General features: G+C 40.4%; 1 long non-coding RNA gene across 1 annotated transcript; it reads left to right on the top strand.

Moving 5' to 3' along the window:
- The first annotated feature begins 2,606 nt into the window (after positions 1-2,606).
- On the top strand, positions 2,607-12,680 carry LOC117518252. Its single transcript, XR_004562929.1, has 3 exons — positions 2,607-2,620; positions 3,015-3,021; positions 12,599-12,680. It is a non-coding gene; the product is annotated as an uncharacterized LOC117518252 (long non-coding RNA).
- The last annotated feature ends 5,485 nt before the right edge of the window (positions 12,681-18,165 follow it).

The raw sequence follows: 18,165 nt of genomic DNA on the forward strand, positions 1-18,165 counted from the left end.
AAGGTGGGATGAAGTCACCATCAAGTCACTCTCGAGTCATGAATCAACAAGTCCAAAGTCAAGTCTCAAGTCATAATGACCACCAATTGTTTGCAAGCTGACTTGAGAGTTGATTTAGGACTTTCAGGTTGATGACTTGAGAATGATTTGACAGTGACTTTGTCCCACCTTTGGTATTTTCAAACAAAGAGTTGTGTATTAAATTTAGAGATATGTGCGTTTGACTGTGCTGCCCTCTAGTGATAAGACAGCAAACTGTGTGTGGTTTTGTTGTGCTTGCAATGTATGAGCAACTTTTCGAGAAGTTATTTATCATTGTATTATAAATACTTGTGTTTCTAGACATTCCTTTGTGTGTTGCACTGGATGTATATTGTCTTGTGAATCCCACTGAGACCTTATGATTTAGGGTTATAAAACCATTTGTACAGTTAAATATCTACTTACCAATATGAAGATAATTTAAACTTTCTGCAGCAGGTCAACATTCACGGTTACTGACTTTAGTAAACAAATCCGCATTACTTGCATGTGTGTTTGATTTATATCCTGTCCTTTTACGCAGTGTTAAAGCAGCACGCCAGGTCCACAGTGTTCAGTGGATGGTTGTCACCCACAGCAGCACTTGTGGGCTGCAAAAGTGGAAAAAGCAAATTTGCCCAGCACACGAGTGCAAACAAGGTGCCACACATTGCATTTACGATCTGCCATACATCCTCAACACTTTTTTAACAGAATTGCAAGATCCCCAACGATGGGCTGAGTGGACCAAATTAGTAAGTTATAATTATTATTTTTTACTTTTATCTGTTACATATCTAAATAAACCCAGCCAAATATTTGACAATGTAATGTCAGCCCAGTCTCACATTATTTTTTTTCGTGCTTCTGTCACAAAATGATTAAAATTTTCGTGATGGGGATTTTTTTTTAACTCACTATTACTAACCCTACTCCTTCCCCCAGTCCTAACCATAACCCCCCCCCCCCCCCCGCCTTCATTTTTAATTTTGTGCAGCCATCAAGGAATGTATTAGAATGAATTTGTGCTGCCGTGATGAAAATGAGGTGCTTTTCGTGACAATATCATGAACCAATAGAAAGGTATATTTCATGCTGCTGAATCACGACATGCCGTGAGACTGGGTTGTGTAATGTCTGTATTATGGTATACTACTGTACAAGGGTGCAATTTAGAACTAGTAATTGGGGGGGACAAAGTGCAAGGCCTGCATGGCCGAAGCCTATAGGCTGGGGGTCTGGGGGCCGCTTTAGGCCCCCAGAAGCCAAGGGTTTCTAGATAAGCTCAGATGCATTCTGAGCATCCAGAACAGTAATTTGAGAAGACCATAAAGTGGACACCATTTGACTTATGCAATTTGAAACTGTGGATATAAGTACTTTATTCTGAGAATAGCCAGCATTGATTTTATTAACATCCTGGTGTAGATAAGGTATCACCACATGTGTAGAACTCAAAAAGAATGATAGGTTGAGTTTTCATTAAAAAATAACTGCAATGTGGTAAAATGTATTCATAAATATGAAATTAATAATTATTAACTATCCTATACTGTACTTTTTTTTCTCAAGATTTGTTTTTGCGTAAGTTTGAAAAAACAACAGATCATAAGTTTAGGATAAATTACTTATCATGAATTTAATTTTCGAAGTGGCACTAATGACGAACACTCATACTGAATAATAGTAATAATAATTTCACTTGCATAGACTGATTTTGGAGATCAAGCAATAATTGCAGATGGACTTTCTGAGGTCCCAGATAGCTTTTCTGATTTCCTTTTCTAACTTTCAGAATTTAGTAAATTAGCATATGGTCCATTGATACTTATCTGTAGACACTAGTCCCTAGAGGCAACTATTTTTGGTTTCAAATCTGGGCAAATGCAGTCCCAGAAAATTCTGAATATGACAAACAAGAAACAGGTTTTGTAAACAAGTCAATGCTGTTAAAAATACAAACTTGCAGAAACAAAGATACTATTCTGACATGGTTTTGCACATAAGACTGACATGGTTTTGCACATAAGACTGACATGGTTTGCACATAAGACTGGCATAGCATGTTTCAAGTACACACATATATGTCAGAAGGTGTGTGTGGGGGGGGGGGCATACCATATTCTGTCCCCCCTGGTTGAAAAGGTGTTGGGGGGGGGACATGTCCCCCCTATCCCCCACCAAATTGTGCCCATACTACTGCATAGATCTGATGACTGTGGTTTCATGGAATGAAGTATAGTGCACTGGTTATTACATACACGGAATATAATACTGTTACACAAAATATTTAAAAATCAATAAAAATGGACAGGTCTCAGTCTGTAGACCTTGTATGTTGCATGTCCATGCACGTTTTGCTTATATTTCCATATGAAATACTTGTCTACATAGATGCAGGGGGGGCCATTTCCTTACGAATGTCAGATGATTGGGGAAGTAAGACATTGATAATAGTCAATGTCTTACTTCCCCAATCATCTGACATTTGTAACAGAGCAGCAATTTTCACCTCACAACTGACAAGTTCAAATGTCTTTCTTAACAGCCTCCTGCTTGTCCTCTTTGGTTTGTACTATGGGGGTATTCTGTAGTGTGAGTGCATAAGCTAGGACCACAAATTCTTTATTCTGCTTCCCACCCACTTATTTTACTTTTTGAAGCGAGACAAAGGAACACCTCCGTTTTGGAGTGTTAAAGGACAAGTTGGGACATGCCCAGCTCTCCACAATTTCTCTTATACTCACTCGACTGGTAAGCACTGAAAGCCGAGATAGGCATGTCCCAACTTGTCCTCTAACACTCCGAAACGGTGTTCCTTTGTCTCACTTCATCAGCGAATCGGTCTTTATGCGCGAAGCCTCCGCCCGGCTTTCCATGACAAAATCTCTTGTTAAAAGTGAAATCTGCCGGAAAATGGCTGATGTCCAGCTCTTGTGATAACCAGAGAAATTGCACACGACGGTCCCAGCTCCACACAGCCATCCGTTTAGAAATGATGTGGTGGTTTCTACCTCTTGATGGCGGCTCGGAGCACGGCGAGCCGTGCGCCATTGTGGGCCGTCCTTAAAGCTGTAGTAACACTCCTTATTCTGTGTGAAGCCCGTAAAAGTTTCACCGAAAGCCAGATAAATTTTTCTAATGGTTTCCAGCTGCCTGTCTCTAACAGTTTCTGAAAAAAATTCTGATGGAACAAAGCCCAAATCATTCCGCCATTTCCTTGCAATGAAACAACGACGAGAGGAGTGGACCAGTGCTCACTCAAAGCCTGCCCACAGGCGAATGACGCAACCGACAGGCGTGGAAAAACTCACGCATGCGCACGAAGGTTTTGCATAAAATAAAAAGGTCGGATACTTTTCTCACAGACCTCGTATACTCCTGACATTTGAGGAGTTGGAGACTAGTGTTGGTGGAGGTTTGCTCTCTATGAGTGCGGTGCTCTAGTTTTTTATTATTATTATTAAACAGACCATAAACAACTTCAGACTTACACATTACCAATTGTATTTGATTCTTTATCAAAATTTAAAGCTTTTTGTCAGCACAAAAATAATCAGTAAATTAAATAACTGCAGCATACGTCAATATAAAATGCACAGTTACACATTATAATACATGCCCCTTTATGTTTATTGCCTCATTTGGATTTGGTTATCTAGTGGGTTGGCTAATTCCTCAATACTTCATATAACGGTTGTTTTCACTTTGTGTACTTGGAGTTGTATTTTGGTTCTGTGGGTTTCGACATCTTTTCTTGTAATTTTATTGTTGTTTCCTTTCCTCACCTTCCATACCTTTTGAGTTTTTCACCACTTTCCTGTTTCTCTGTGACCTTTGACTCCTGCACACACCTGTCATTTATTTGCTCAACAGTTGGTTTTGTATTTAAGCCCATTTGAGTTGCTTGTAGATTCACTGTGGTTCCTGCTCTCCTGTTTGTACGTATTTTGTGATTGCCAGTTGCTTTCCATACTGTTTTTGCTCCAGTACCTCCTGTGTTTGAACTCTGTTCCCTCCGCCTTGTTTTAGTCACTGTTTGGATTGTTTAGCACTTTGGAATTTTTGTGGATAAATAAATCCCTTTTTTGCACCTACCATCTGTGTTTTGACTGCCTGCATTTTTGGGGATTCAATTTTGACTGTGTAAACATTTTCAAAACAACACAGTAAAATCACCAGCGTAAAACTAACAGTGCCAGTGTACATATGGTCCCATTCTGACCAGAGTGGGACCATATGTACACTGGCAGTGTTAATTTAACACTGGTGATTTTACTGTGGAATCTCACAAGGTTTTTTTTTTTCTTTTTTATTTCGTGCGGCTGTCACGAAATGAGTCACATTTTCATGATAGTTTATTTTTTTAATCTTGCTATTACTAACCATAGCCCCCCCTGCATCAGTTTTCATTTCATGCTCCCATCATGGAATGTATTTGAATGAATTTGTGCTCCTGCTACGAAAATGCGGCCGTTTTTGTGACCATATCACGAACCAATAGATTAATGTATATTTTGTGACGCTGAATCGTGAAATGCCAAAAGACATGGTAGACATTTTCACTCATCAAGATAATTTCTTACACAAGATTGTTGAATGGAAATGTGCTCGATGGTATAAGGACCCCCCCTTGTTGTCAGTGTACTGAACAATTCGCGCTCTGGTTAACAGTGAGGCATCATGGGAATGTGCTCTACATCCACATTCTCCTATTTGTCCCCAGAGATTCAGATTAATTTTGACACAGGGTACACAGCAACTCAACAACGCAGCAACATGAAACTGAAGAGAAAAATAAAAAACGTGTTTCTTTCAGAGGGCGTGGGTGTGTTTTTTTTGTCTTATTCCTCCACCTTCCGGGGTTTTTCTCCATTTCCAACAAAGTCACTGGGCTTTAAGACAACAAACAGCACACACTGTGTTGTGCAATCTCTGCTTCCTTCATTTTTTTTACTTATTGTATGGAGTGTTTTGTAGCTCTAATACTGTTGCACTAAGCTTTAGTGGCCACTGCACTTTTAAAGTATTTATAGCGTTTCTTTTCTCTGCTGCATCAGGTGCTACATCAGTGTGGATGCAATTTGTTCATTTTTAGAGAAACGGAACACAAATTCCTCTAATGTTTGAATTCAATCAAAACCATCTTGACCATGTTTAATTTATTTATTTCAAGTAAATCCACTTTGCAGACTTTGCAGTGATGTTCATGTGAACAGTGGTGAATGGACGGCAAGAGCTGCTCTTTCACTTTCCCCATGGGGTCAGATTGTGTGTATGCGTGTGTGTTTTTGTATGTGTTTACACTGTTACTGATGTGAAAACTCATTTGGGCTTGAGTCCAATGATGGAGGCTCCCATGAAGAAACACTGAACCTCAGTCCATTCTAATGGTCTACATCCATCAGCAGTGCTGAATGTGCATCACAACATGGGTCTTTTTTTTCCACCCCTATTTGTTTTGTTTGAAAACAGCCTGGAACCCACAATTTTTTCATATAATAGTCATGATTTTTTTTTTTTTTTTTTTTTTTTTTTTTTTGGAAATGGAGGATTTCTATATGAAATGGAGGATTCATATAAGATGGGCAACTGAACTGAATCAATTTTCAGGGGGACTGACAATAGAAATCAGCCTATGGCTGCAAATGTGTACATTTACATTTTTAAATTCTTATTATTTTTAAATAGAAGATGTTCATTAATGTACATTGTCCCTCTTGAGAAGGTCAAAGTCAGGAAAAAATCTTGGAATTTTTTTTTTTTTTTTGGGGGGGGGGGGGGGGGGGGTGGTATCCCTATTCTTTAACACTGAACAAATTTTCAAAAATTCATACCTGTCAAGAAAGATCAAATTTCTCTTGGATTTGAGAGTATTATGCAGGATGGTATACAAATAATGAATGTCTGAGTTCAGTGGTACGAATATTTTATATTCATTCCATTGAAAGAATTAAACATTCATTATTTGTTATATATAATGGCAAAAATAGTTCCTTCTCATTTGATATTTTATTTATAAACAGGAAAGGAACTTACATTTTGATGTGCATCACTGGTGCTTAACTGTTCAACACGAACTTTAAATAGGAGTCCAAAACTGTTCTCAGCAGTCCGTGATGCCGTACACAGACTGCTGTCTCCTTTCCTCACGTCCATCTTTTCGTCCTAACAGCTCTTCGTGCCTCCAGATGGCTTGCGACTTGGTGGATTTGTTTTTTTGTGTTGGAAGAATTAATAGAGTCAGTTAGCTCCTTCAGATCATCATCCACCAGTAAAACAAACTGTTTAGCGAAACGCCACCCTCAGTAGTGTGAGCATGCGCGGTCATTGGGGTGTGCAATAGCACTTTTCAAATTGCACGCTAAAAAAGAACTATTGCACGGTCAATGAAACAACGGCAAAATATATACTCAACAAAAATATAAACGCAACACTTTTGGTTTTGCTCCCATTTTGTATGAGATGAACTCAAAGATCTAAAACTTTTTCCACATACACAATATCACCATTTCTCTCAAATATTGTTCATAAACCAGTCTAAATCTGTGATAGTGAGCACTTCTCCTTTGCTGAGATAATCCATCCCACCTCACAGGTGTGCCATATCAAGATGCTGATTAGACACCATGATTAGTGCACAGGTGTGCCTTAGACTGCCCACAATAAAAGGCCACTCTGAAAGGTGCAGTTTTATCACACAGCACAATGCCACAGATGTCGCAAGATTTGAGGGAGCGTGCAGTTGGCATGCTGACAGCAGGAATGTCAACCAGAGCTGTTGCTCGTGTATTGAATGTTCATGTCTCTACCATAAGCCGTCTCCAAAGTCGTTTCAGAGAATTTGGCAGTACATCCAACCAGCCTCACAACCGCAGACCACGTGTAACCACACCAGCCCAGGACCTCCACATCCAGCATGTTTACCTCCAAGATCATCTGAGACCAGCCACTCGGACAGCTGCTGAAACAATCGGTTTGCATAACCAAAGAATTTCTGCACAAACTGTCAGAAACCGTCTCAGGGAAGCTCATCTGCATGCTCGTCGTCCTCATCGGGGTCTCGACCTGACTCCAGTTCGTCGTCGTAACCGACTTGAGTGGGCAAATGCTCACATTCGCTGGCGTCTGGCACGTTGGAGAGGTGTTCTCTTCACGGATGATGCGAAGGAGATGTGTTGCACTGCATGAGGCAAATGGTGGTCACACCAGATACTGACTGGTATCCCCCCCAATAAAACAAAACTGCACCTTTCAGAGTGGCCTTTTATTGTGGGCAGTCTAAGGCACACCTGTGCACTAATCATGGTGTCTAATCAGCATCCTGATATGGCACACCTGTGAGGTGGGATGGATTATCTCAGCAACGGAGAAGTGCTCACTATCACAGATTTAGACTGGTTTGTGAACAATATTTGAGGGAAATGGTGATATTGTGTATGTGGAAAAAGTTTTAGATCTTTGAGTTCATCTCATACAAAATGGGAGCAAAACCAAAAGTGTTGCGTTCATATTTTTGTTGAGTATATGTCACATGGCATACAAGCCACCAATCAAATGACAAGGATCCACTCAGCCGTTATATATCCTTTACCGAGTGACAGTTTGCTCTGAATCTGATCCAGATTACAGATTTTGTGGACCTTGAAATTTAACACAACCCCATTTTAATCAAACATGACCCAGTCACTCTCATATTTGAAAGTGAGGTGCAGACTGATGCTCAGTATCAGCTGACAAAGTTTGATCTGGACAGAGGTGTCAAATCCGGCTTCAGAAAGTAAAAACCCTCCCATGTGTTGCTTCTCCTTCTGCGCCTAAAACAGGTGATCTCAATAATTAGCTCTTCCACCTACCTGAAGAGCTGAACTAATTACAGTCAGCTGGTTTATTGGGAAGATGGAACAAATGTGGCTGGACAGAGCTGGATTTGACACCTCTGGATCTGGAGTTGGTGAACATTTGAATTTAATGTTGAAAAGCCCATTTGGTGAACATTTTACATTATATCTCAATCAAAAGTACCTCAATCACTCTTTTTTTTGTTATGGATTTACCTACACCACCAAAATTGGATAGAGGTGTTGTGAAAGTGTAGTGACACGGACCCACAACAGGGGGCGCAAATGAACGGCCAATAGATGAGCCAAAAAGTAACAATTTAATGTTGTGAAACGTGCACAACGAATATACAGACAACCTCAGAATATAATTACAGTCAAATCACAAAGGTGACGTGTGGGCAGGCTCGAGGATAGAAGACGTCTGTCCTGAGATGAACCGGAACCACACGATTTCCTCCGCCACCGAACCCAGAGAATACTGGAGCCGCCAAGTCCCGAATTCCCAGGTGATCACCGTCCCCGACTGTCGGATCTGGTACTGCTGGCGAGAACAAAGACAGTCAAGTGTGGGTGTGTGTACACCCAGTAACAACAACGGTGGGAATGCCACCTCCACCTCTCACTCAATATGCTGATGTGTTTGCAGTGATCCCTCAGAGAAAAAGAGTGCCGTCCTGCACTCACTCAGCTTCCACAAAACAAGGGACCGGTACGCCTGCAAACACTCACAATGTACAGATTACAGATAAACACAAAAAGGCTGAGGATATTACCTACAATGAAGTACGATATCTCGGCAACGAGGTGGAGATGACGTCTGGTCTTTATGGAGTGTGATGATGAAGAATGTGTGACAGCTGTCAGGCATTAATTCCTGACAGCTGTCACTCCCGGCTGTGGTGGGCCAGCAGTACCTCTTCTGGCGGCCCACACAACAAGAGGTTCCAGTTTTGTGCCTGTTTGTCTTCCAGTTTTCAGTCAGAAACCAACTGCCAAAAAGCAATGACAAAATGTGCACAGCAGAGCTAACCAATGTTCTGTGAAAATAATCTGAAAAAGAAATCGGAAACCAAAAAGTTGAAAGAGGAAATAAAAACATAACAATACCACATCAAAACTTCAAGTGCATGAAATAAATAAATACTCTTGTCATCTGATCACATCTTATTTAGCTCACAAAAAGCCACTTCTAACAGGACTTTGACCTTAAATTTTATTCCAAGGTCAAAATTTGTAGAATTGGAAACTAGTGTTGGTGGAGACTTGGACTCTATGAGGGAGGTGATGGTCTAGTGGTTAAGGCGTTGGGCTTGAGACCAGAAGATCCTCGGTTCAAATTCCAGCCTGACTGGAAAATCACTAATCACTATTCTCAATCATAAATTTTCTGTTGGACAGTTAAACAGTGCATTCAATCCCCCCGCCCCTGATCTCAACTTCAAAGGGAAAACACCTCAGTCTGCATGCGTTTTGCACAATTAACACTGAAATCCACTTTGAAATCTGAAAACCTTCTGCTGCCCACCCTGACTTTTAGTCACAATTTTGGTTGACACACAGGACTAAGATGAGGTACATACACCATATTACAATCTGAGCAACAACTCTGTTTGTTCCCCTCCTACTTGATCCTTTGGTCCATTTCAACCATACTTGGTATGTGAATGAAGGCCTACGCTGGAATGTCTATTAAAGGGTTAGTTTTTGGTCAAGATCATGAAGGTCAGAAAGCAAAAATTTTAGTGTTTCTTATATTTTTCACACTGTCCACCAAATGTGGCAAACATATGTAGGTGGGTTCTAGAATTGCTCTGGAAATATAAAGTTTGCCAAAGGTCAATCACTGGGATCAAAGGTCAAAATTAAATTTTTTCCACTCCAAATTACACCAAACACGATATTCAAAGGGCGATTTAGAAGTTTTGAGGCAGACCCAGAAAAAGTAGGGTGTGGTTCTGTCCTTTGCATTCTAAGAAACCAACAAATCTCAGTAATATGTGAAATTTTGATTCACTTTGTATTTAGAACCACACTATTCTTTTTCTGGGTCAGGCTCAAAATTTCTCAGTGGCCCCTTGTACATATGGACGTGGGGTCAAATTTTTCAAAGGCCAATCACTGGCGATAGAGCCACGTTTGCCAGTCTGTTTGTTGGCTTTGCTAAACGCCACCCTTGGTATTGGGTGAAAGTCAAGGTCAAATGACAGATGACCTTTAATGTGTCATAGCTCAGAAGATTAATGTATAATTTAAATCCTTCAACTTTATTTTTAAATCTAATAAAACAAAAAATTTTGTGGGTCATTTTAAACATTATTACACAATTGATAATGTTTTTTTTTTACTTATCCTTAGAGACCTCTCACAGCTCAATGCTTTGGGCATCACAAATAAACTTAAAATCTACATTTGCAATCCCAGTACTGCATGTTAAACCACCAGTACAGCTTTTTTTTCCCCCAAAGATATGGTGAAATAAAATGCTTAACATGTAAAAAATAACTAAATGGTTTAAATTCTACGAGGGGAAGTCCTCAGTTTTAAAGTTGAGTAAATGAATTAATAAAGGTATAATGCTGATTAAAGGCAAAGGCTTTCATGATGGCAACACATGTTGCCATCCAAGCAACGTCTTTTTCAGGGACGTCTCTGCTTATTTCAGCAAGACAATGCCAAGCCACATTCTGCACGTGTTACAACAGCGTGGCTTCGTAGTAAAAGAATGCAGGTACTAGACTGGCCTGCCTGCAGTCCAGACCTGTCACCCATTAAAAATGTGTGGCGCATTATGAAGCGCAAAATACGACAACGGAGACCCCGGACTGTTGAACAACTGAAGTCATACATCAAGCAAGAATGGGAAAGAATTCCACCTACAAAGCTTCAACAATTATTGTCCTCAGTGCCCAAATGCTTATTGAGTGTTGTTAGAAGGAAAGGTGATGTAACACAGTGGTAAACATACCACTGTCCAAGCTTTTTTGAAATATGTTGCGGGCACCCATTTCAAAATGAGCAAATGTTTGCACAAAAACAATAAAGTTTACCAGTTTGAACATTAAAAATCTTGTCTTTGTGGTGTATTCAATTGAATATAGGTAGAAAAGGATTTGCAAATCATTGTATTCTGTTTATATTTACATTTTACACAATGTCCCAACTTCATTGGAATTGGGGTTGTAAAATTCCAGACAAACAAGCAGCTGCTGGCCAACCAACCAGACATAGTCATGGTTGACAAAGGAAAAAAAAAACAAAACACAGTTGTGATCAATGTGGCAATCCCAGCTGACAGCAACATCAGAAAGGCATATGAGAAAATGGAGAAGTACCAAGGGCTGAAGGAGCAACTGGAGCAGACGTGGAGGGTAAAGTCTCAAGTGGTCCCAATGGCAATAGGAGCACTTGGGGCTGTAACTCCCAAACTGGAAGAGCGTCTCCAGCAGATTTCAGGCACAACATCAGAGGTCTCTGTCCAGAAGAGTGCAGTCCTAGGAACCGCTAAGATATTGCGCTGAACCCTCAAACTCCCAGGCCTCTGGTAGAGGACCCGAGTTTGAGGAACACACATACCACCCTCCCTGTGGGCAGTGAGAGGGAGATTTATTTTGATATATATGTCCCTTTAGGATCGGTGCTAATGTGATAGCAGATTGGATGTATAACATTTTAGCAAATTGTTAAAAAATGTATTCAAAGATTTTTCAAACTCATGCACCACAAAATCATTTAATTGATCACTTTCATTGAATTTAAATAAATAAACTCATAAAATGTCAGATTCCATTTGTATGTGATGTAGATGAACACTGTCAGAAATGTTTGTTAAAGTACACCCACTAGCTAAGTTAGCATAAGGAGAAAATGTAGTTTCCGGGCTCCGCTAGCTAAGTAGCATCACCCACGCCAAAACAAATTAACAATTGATTGCTAAAATCCAGTACTGGCTTACAATTCACTGTGAACTACTATATCAATTTTTTTTTTTTTTTTGGCATTTTTTTACTTCAGTGGGGAAGAAAATTACAAAATTACAGTCCTGTGCAAAAGTTTGCATGTCAATAGATATTCTAACTTAAAATGTCCAAATATCCCAAATACAGTAAAACAAAAATCAGCAATGAGAATTTTTTACTATTATTTCTTGAAGTAAACTCACCAAATTATAAAGGTTACTGAAAACAATAACCTTGAATTCTTTGTAGGTGCACTGTCCAGTAAATACAACATAAACACAGTAACACAAAGGATAATTCAATGAAGAAAAACATTAATGAAAGAAAAGATGACTAAAATGCACATACATATAGTGTTAGGAATTGGAAACCATTTATAAGAAATAATCTGATTTTGTCACCAAAAAGAAATATTTTTGAAAAGTGCTTACATGTGTTACTTATATTCATTAACTTAGATCTGTACACAAATTCAAAGATTTTGAAGCATTTGGTCTGTGTTTTGTATGTATGGCTTTGCTTTCAGGCAACTTTCTGACTGCTTGGTCAGCAGAGTTGTGCAGTGAGGGATCCTGGCAGTTTAAAAATAACAGAATCCTTGTTGCTGTTACCGCTTAACACACATGAGCTATATGTAGCTGCAGCTGTGACAGAAAACAAAAGCATTATCTGTTACGGTCATTTGGTCAAAAGTAGGATGGCTGTTGTTGGGTTGGTTGTTGCTTCCATAGGTCTTTATTCTGTCTTCTTAGGGGTTTTGCGTAAAGTGGATTTAAGTCTGAGTCCCCCTGGACTGGACACCACTTCATGCAGGTTACTTCCACAGACCAGACTGGTACCCATTTATATCTGGGTGGACGTAGATAATACAGATAACAGTCGCGCTTGAATGTTTCTGAGCCCTTGAGCCTTCTGTTGTGTGGGCCGCTGAAGAGGAGGTACTGCTGGCCCACCACCAGAGGGCGACCTGCCTGAAGTGCTGGCTTCAGGCACAAGAGGGCGCCGGAGCAACCGGGAGTGGCAGCTGTCAACAACGCCAGCTGTCACTCATCATCATCATCCACACCTCCATAAGAGCCGGGCAGCATCTTCACCTCACTGCCGAGAAATCGTCTACCGAACAGGTAAACCGCTCAGCCTAAAGTATCACATTAGTGACGTCCTTACTTCTGTGTGTACAAGTATTTTTTGCAGACGTTCCTGTTTTGTACTGAGTAGTCGTGTGTGGGGAGTTGGTGTACTCCGCTCCTCGGTTGGAGGCTACGTACTTTGCCAACAGGATCTGCACATAAACATTGTGATTGAGAGGTGGAGGTGCTTTCCACCTTTATACTGAACTGTTTGCTGGGTGTTCACGCACCCACCATCACCTGTCTGTTCTTCCTGCCGGCAGTACCCGATCTGACAGCCGGACGCAGTGGCCACCTGGGGACCCAGCGCTTGGTGGCTCCAGGGTTGCTTCAGATCCGGTGGAGTGGAAGGCGTGTGGGATCCGGCTCTTTTCTGGATGGGCGTCTTCTATCCTCGAGCCTGCTCACACATCACTGTGACTAATTTGACTGTTGATCTCAATTGTGTTGTCTGTTGCTCTGTTGTGCACATTCACAACATTAAATTGTTATATTTTCGGCTTATTCCATTGTCCGTTCATTTGCACCCCCTGTTGTGGGTCCGTGTTCCTACACTTTTCACAACACCTTCTTTTATATTAACACTTAGAGTTCTAAAAATGCTCTCCTGCATCCAACTTGTCAATATATTTATATGAATGGAGCACATATTTACACATTATTTGAGAAAAAGACAATAAATCTCTCACTTTCAGAAAGCTGAGATTGTTCTGAACATTTTGACATGCAACACATGGGCATTATACTAAAGAAAGTACCTTAACAAGGAAAGTTCTTAAGGTACTGAAAATACCCTGAGGGCTTGAAGGGTTACAAAATGTTGCCGTGAAAACTAATGTCTACAACATGACATGAATAACATAAAAGTCAAAACAATAAGTATGCACACCCTTAACTATAACCCTATTAAATCACCACTTTTACAGCCAGTTTTCTTTAGAGAAGTTCATGGGATGGATACATGAAGATTTCCAAGTCACTGAATATGTCCTGAGCTATATATAGACATCTGTGGTTGTGATTGAAGAAATTGCTCAACTTTTAACTCTTGCATCATCAGTTATACAGCTGCATGGTGAACTTTTTTTTTAAAAAAAGTGAATTTTCAGCTTCAGTTTCATAGAATGCACACCTTTATGTTTGTTATGGCGAAATTAGTTTTCGCTATAAAGAATCCTAAATTATTTTTTTTTATTTGATGTCATTACAAAATTCATAAGCCTAAAAACTCAAAAAACATTCAAATGCTACTGTAAGTGTCTTGTCCAAGGACAGACACTAATGTGACAAGGAATCAAACCAAAGTGTAACCTAATTCCCTCTCCCAAATAAAATAAATACAGAAATAGTCATTGGCATGTATTTATTTGTCTGTCTGTTAGCAGGATTACATCAAAACTACTGCATGGATTTTGATGAAATTTGCACCACAGTTAGATATTAGGGCATGGAAAATGCCATTAACTTTTGGAGGTGATCCGGATTGGCGGATGTTAGAAGTCTCCATTTGTTCTTGTCTCAAATAATTTGCAAGCTTTTATTTTGGTGAGAGAAAAAAAGGAATTTTGGCGTTACTTACAGTGACCTGATTCACAGTACATGTAGATTACACATGCAGTGTTGTGTGTAACAGCTGTGTATTTTGACACCAGATGTCAGAAATAGCCTCTCATGCCCAGAGACTGAGTGGTGCAGATAAAGCGATCAGCCTGTGGGACTTTTTCGTCAGCGTGTCACAGCTGCTACAACAAAGAATGACCATGGTGTCTCAAAGGCAAACGTCTGTGTCTTTATTGCTGCACTTATACTTATGGATATGTGCTGATCAGGAGCAGCTGGTAAGTACTTTTCCTGGTGATGAGTGACTGAGTGCAGGAGCTGAGAACTTTGAGTCACACCTGACTGGACAACTAACACAACTTTCAGTATTTACTCTCTTCAACCTACACTGAAAAAAGAGAAAACCCAAAGAAATCACTTTACTGCGTAACACTCAGATTTATTAACTTTGTCCAAATGAAGTTAAGTTTAATTCATTACTTGTTAATTTTAATCAGCCAAATTCATTTGAGTATCTGTTAAAGCATTTTTTTTTTTTTAAGTTGGTCGTATAATTCTCTCTGTTTTTTATTTATTTTTATTATTCTTATTCTATTCAGTGCCTCACTGTGATGCTGAACAGCTGTTCCTCTCCCAGACTCTCTCTCTGGTTGTCTCACTTTGTCACCAGAGGGGGCACTCACAGCACACTTACACACCAAAAGGCCTGGTGTTAAATCAACTCTGCACTCTGTCAGAATTAATTCATCACCGCTCTTTACGCAGGCTTCCTTTGACAATTCATGGAGATGCCCCATCTGTTAAGGAAGAATAAAAAAGATCCGGATTGCGATTCAAGAATTACTGATCAAACTATCTCAATTTCGGCTCTGATTTATTTGCTTCAACTAATTTTGCACAGGAACAGCCAGAAACAACATAATTGACCCACTCAGATCTCAACAACCACTGAGTTGTTGGAAGCCGGTCTTGAGCTTAAATGATTCACAGTCCAGAGGTTTTGAGAGAGATGAAATTTATTGTCATTACACAAGTGCAACAACAACGAAATAACATTTACACTCCAATTACCTCAGACAAAATACAGCAATTAATTCACAGTCATTACTAGTTTACCGTAATAATGGCACACATCTGAATTAAAGACAACACATATACATTTGACATTGTTTATGTGCACTAAACTTGAAGCAGTCTGTCATCCGAACTGAGGCAAAGTGGGTGAAGGCCGCAGCGGGAGGGACCCGCGCGGCACAGTTTTGCTTAAATTTGATTGAAAAATTTTCCTGACAACTAAGGTAAACTTGTTTTTGGTGTGATGATTATGAACTAACACCCTGCTGTGTCTCAGTAACTACTAAGGAGAAAGAAGACTCCAGCAAACTAATGAGAAAACAGGTAAACAGACATTCAGGAAAACAACACCAAAAATACAAACCATGAAAAATCCTCTGAGATAAGACCTAGATGGCTGTATCACATTGGAGACTGAAAGATCTGACAGTGTCTGGATGTCTGAGCCACGCTTAAATACTTCAGTGGCTTGAATATATTCAAGCCACTTCAATATATTATATACGAGGGCCGTCAATAAAGTAACGGTCCTTTTTATTTTTTTCAAAAACTATATGGATTTCATTCATATGTTTTTACGTCAGACATGCTTGAACCCTCGTGCGCATGCGTGAGTTTTTCCACGCCTGTCGGTGACGTCATTCGCCTGTGAGCACTCCTTGTGGGAGGAGTCGTCCAGCCCCTCGTCGGAATTCCTTTGTCTGAGAAGTTGCTGAGAGACTGGCGCGTTGTTTGATCAAAATTTTTTCTAAACCTGTGAGACACATCGAAGTGGACACGGTTCGAAAATTAAGCTGGTTTTCAGTGAAAATTTTAACGGCTGATGAGAGATTTTGAGGTGATTCTGTCGCTTTAAGGACTTCCCACGGTGCGAGACGTCGCTCAGCGCTCTCAGCCGCCGTCGTCAGCCTGTTCAAGCTGAAAACCTCCACATTTCAGGCTCTATTGATCCAGGACGTCGTGAGAGAACAGAGAAGTTTCAGAAGAAGTCGGTTTCAGCATTTTATCCGGATATTCCACTGTTAAAGGAGATTTTTTTAATGAAAGATGTGCAGACGGGTCCGCGCGTCGGGACGCAGCCAACGCGACGCTCCGCCACAGGAAAAACACCTCTGATGGAAGCCTTAAGGACAAGTTGGAACATGTCCTGCTGTTAAACAATTTCTCATATACTCACTCCACTGAAAGCCATCAAAAGCCGCCTGGATTTTACAAATGGTTATCAACACGGAGGTGTTTTTCCTGTGCCACCGCACCGCGTCGGCTGCGTCCCGACGCGCGGACCCGTCCGCACGTCTTTCATTAAAAAAATCTCCTTTAACAGTGGAATATCCGGATAAAATGCTGAAACCGACTTCTTCTGAAACTTCTCTGTTCTCTCACGACGTCCTGGATCAATAGAGCCTGAAATGTGGAGGTTTTCAGCTTGAACAGGCTGACGACGGCGGCTGAGAGCGCAGCGCGACGTCTCGCACCGTGAAAAGTCCTTAAAGCAACAGAATCACCTCAAAATCTCTCATCAGCCGTTAAAATTTTCACTGAAAACCAGCTTAATTTTTCGAACCGTGTCCACTTCGATGTGCCTCACAGGTTTAGAAAAAATTTTGATCAAACAACGCGCCAGTCTCTCAGCAACTTCTCAGACAAAGGAATTCCGACGAGGGGCTGGACGACTCCTCCCACAAGGAGTGCTCACAGGCGAATGACGTCACCGACAGGCGTGGAAAAACTCACGCATGCGCACGAGGGTTCAAGCATGTCTGATGTAAAAACATATGAATGAAATCCATATAGTTTTTGAAAAAATAAAAAGGACCGTTGCTTTATTGACAGACCTCGTATATATAATTGATATAGGTTGCAGGTGAGCAGACTCAGCAGCTGAAGAGGATCAGATGGGCAGGCCGCAGGAGGGAACCCAGAAACAGACTGAGACAACCATGACACACCAGGGAGGGAAAACGACAAGATGCACAAGGAAAGGCAAAGCCTATACTCTAAGAGTAGGTCATCGGGGGCCCAATCTTGACAGTCTAAAACATATGGGGTAATGGCATTTGGGGCATGCCTAGCTCTTCTGTTATTTACAGTGTGTAATCTAGCTCTTCTGTTCTATTTACACAGTGTGTAATCTGTGTGAAAGGTAAGGGACAGAGACAAAACAGCACTTGGTTATGGGTGTGTTTGAACATGACATGAGACAGATGCACCAACAACTGCTACATACATGGTGAACTCAGAAGTGAGAGGTTATCTGTGGAGTAAAGGTTTCTGTGCACAGCAGTCATCCAGAGAAAAAGGCACAAAAATAGGATTGTGTCACTCGTGTTTACCTTTATTTCATTTTTTGAAGGCTGTATTTTAATTTGTTTGGAACCTCTCCTACTTACATCTAAGAAAAGTTGAGACCCCCTCCCCAGTCCACATGCACGCCCCCCAAAACAATAAAGTAATTTTGGAGAAAAAAAAAATTCAACTCATAAAATTTTAGTCTTTTCTTTGTTTCATGAAAAAAGCTTTTTAATTAGCTTTGATTGTCCATTAAGTACGTTATATGACTTTAACACTTTTTTTTTTTTT

This window comes from Thalassophryne amazonica, chromosome 10 (genome assembly GCF_902500255.1).
Source record: "Thalassophryne amazonica chromosome 10, fThaAma1.1, whole genome shotgun sequence".
In the NCBI taxonomy this organism is placed as follows: domain Eukaryota; kingdom Metazoa; phylum Chordata; class Actinopteri; order Batrachoidiformes; family Batrachoididae; genus Thalassophryne; species Thalassophryne amazonica.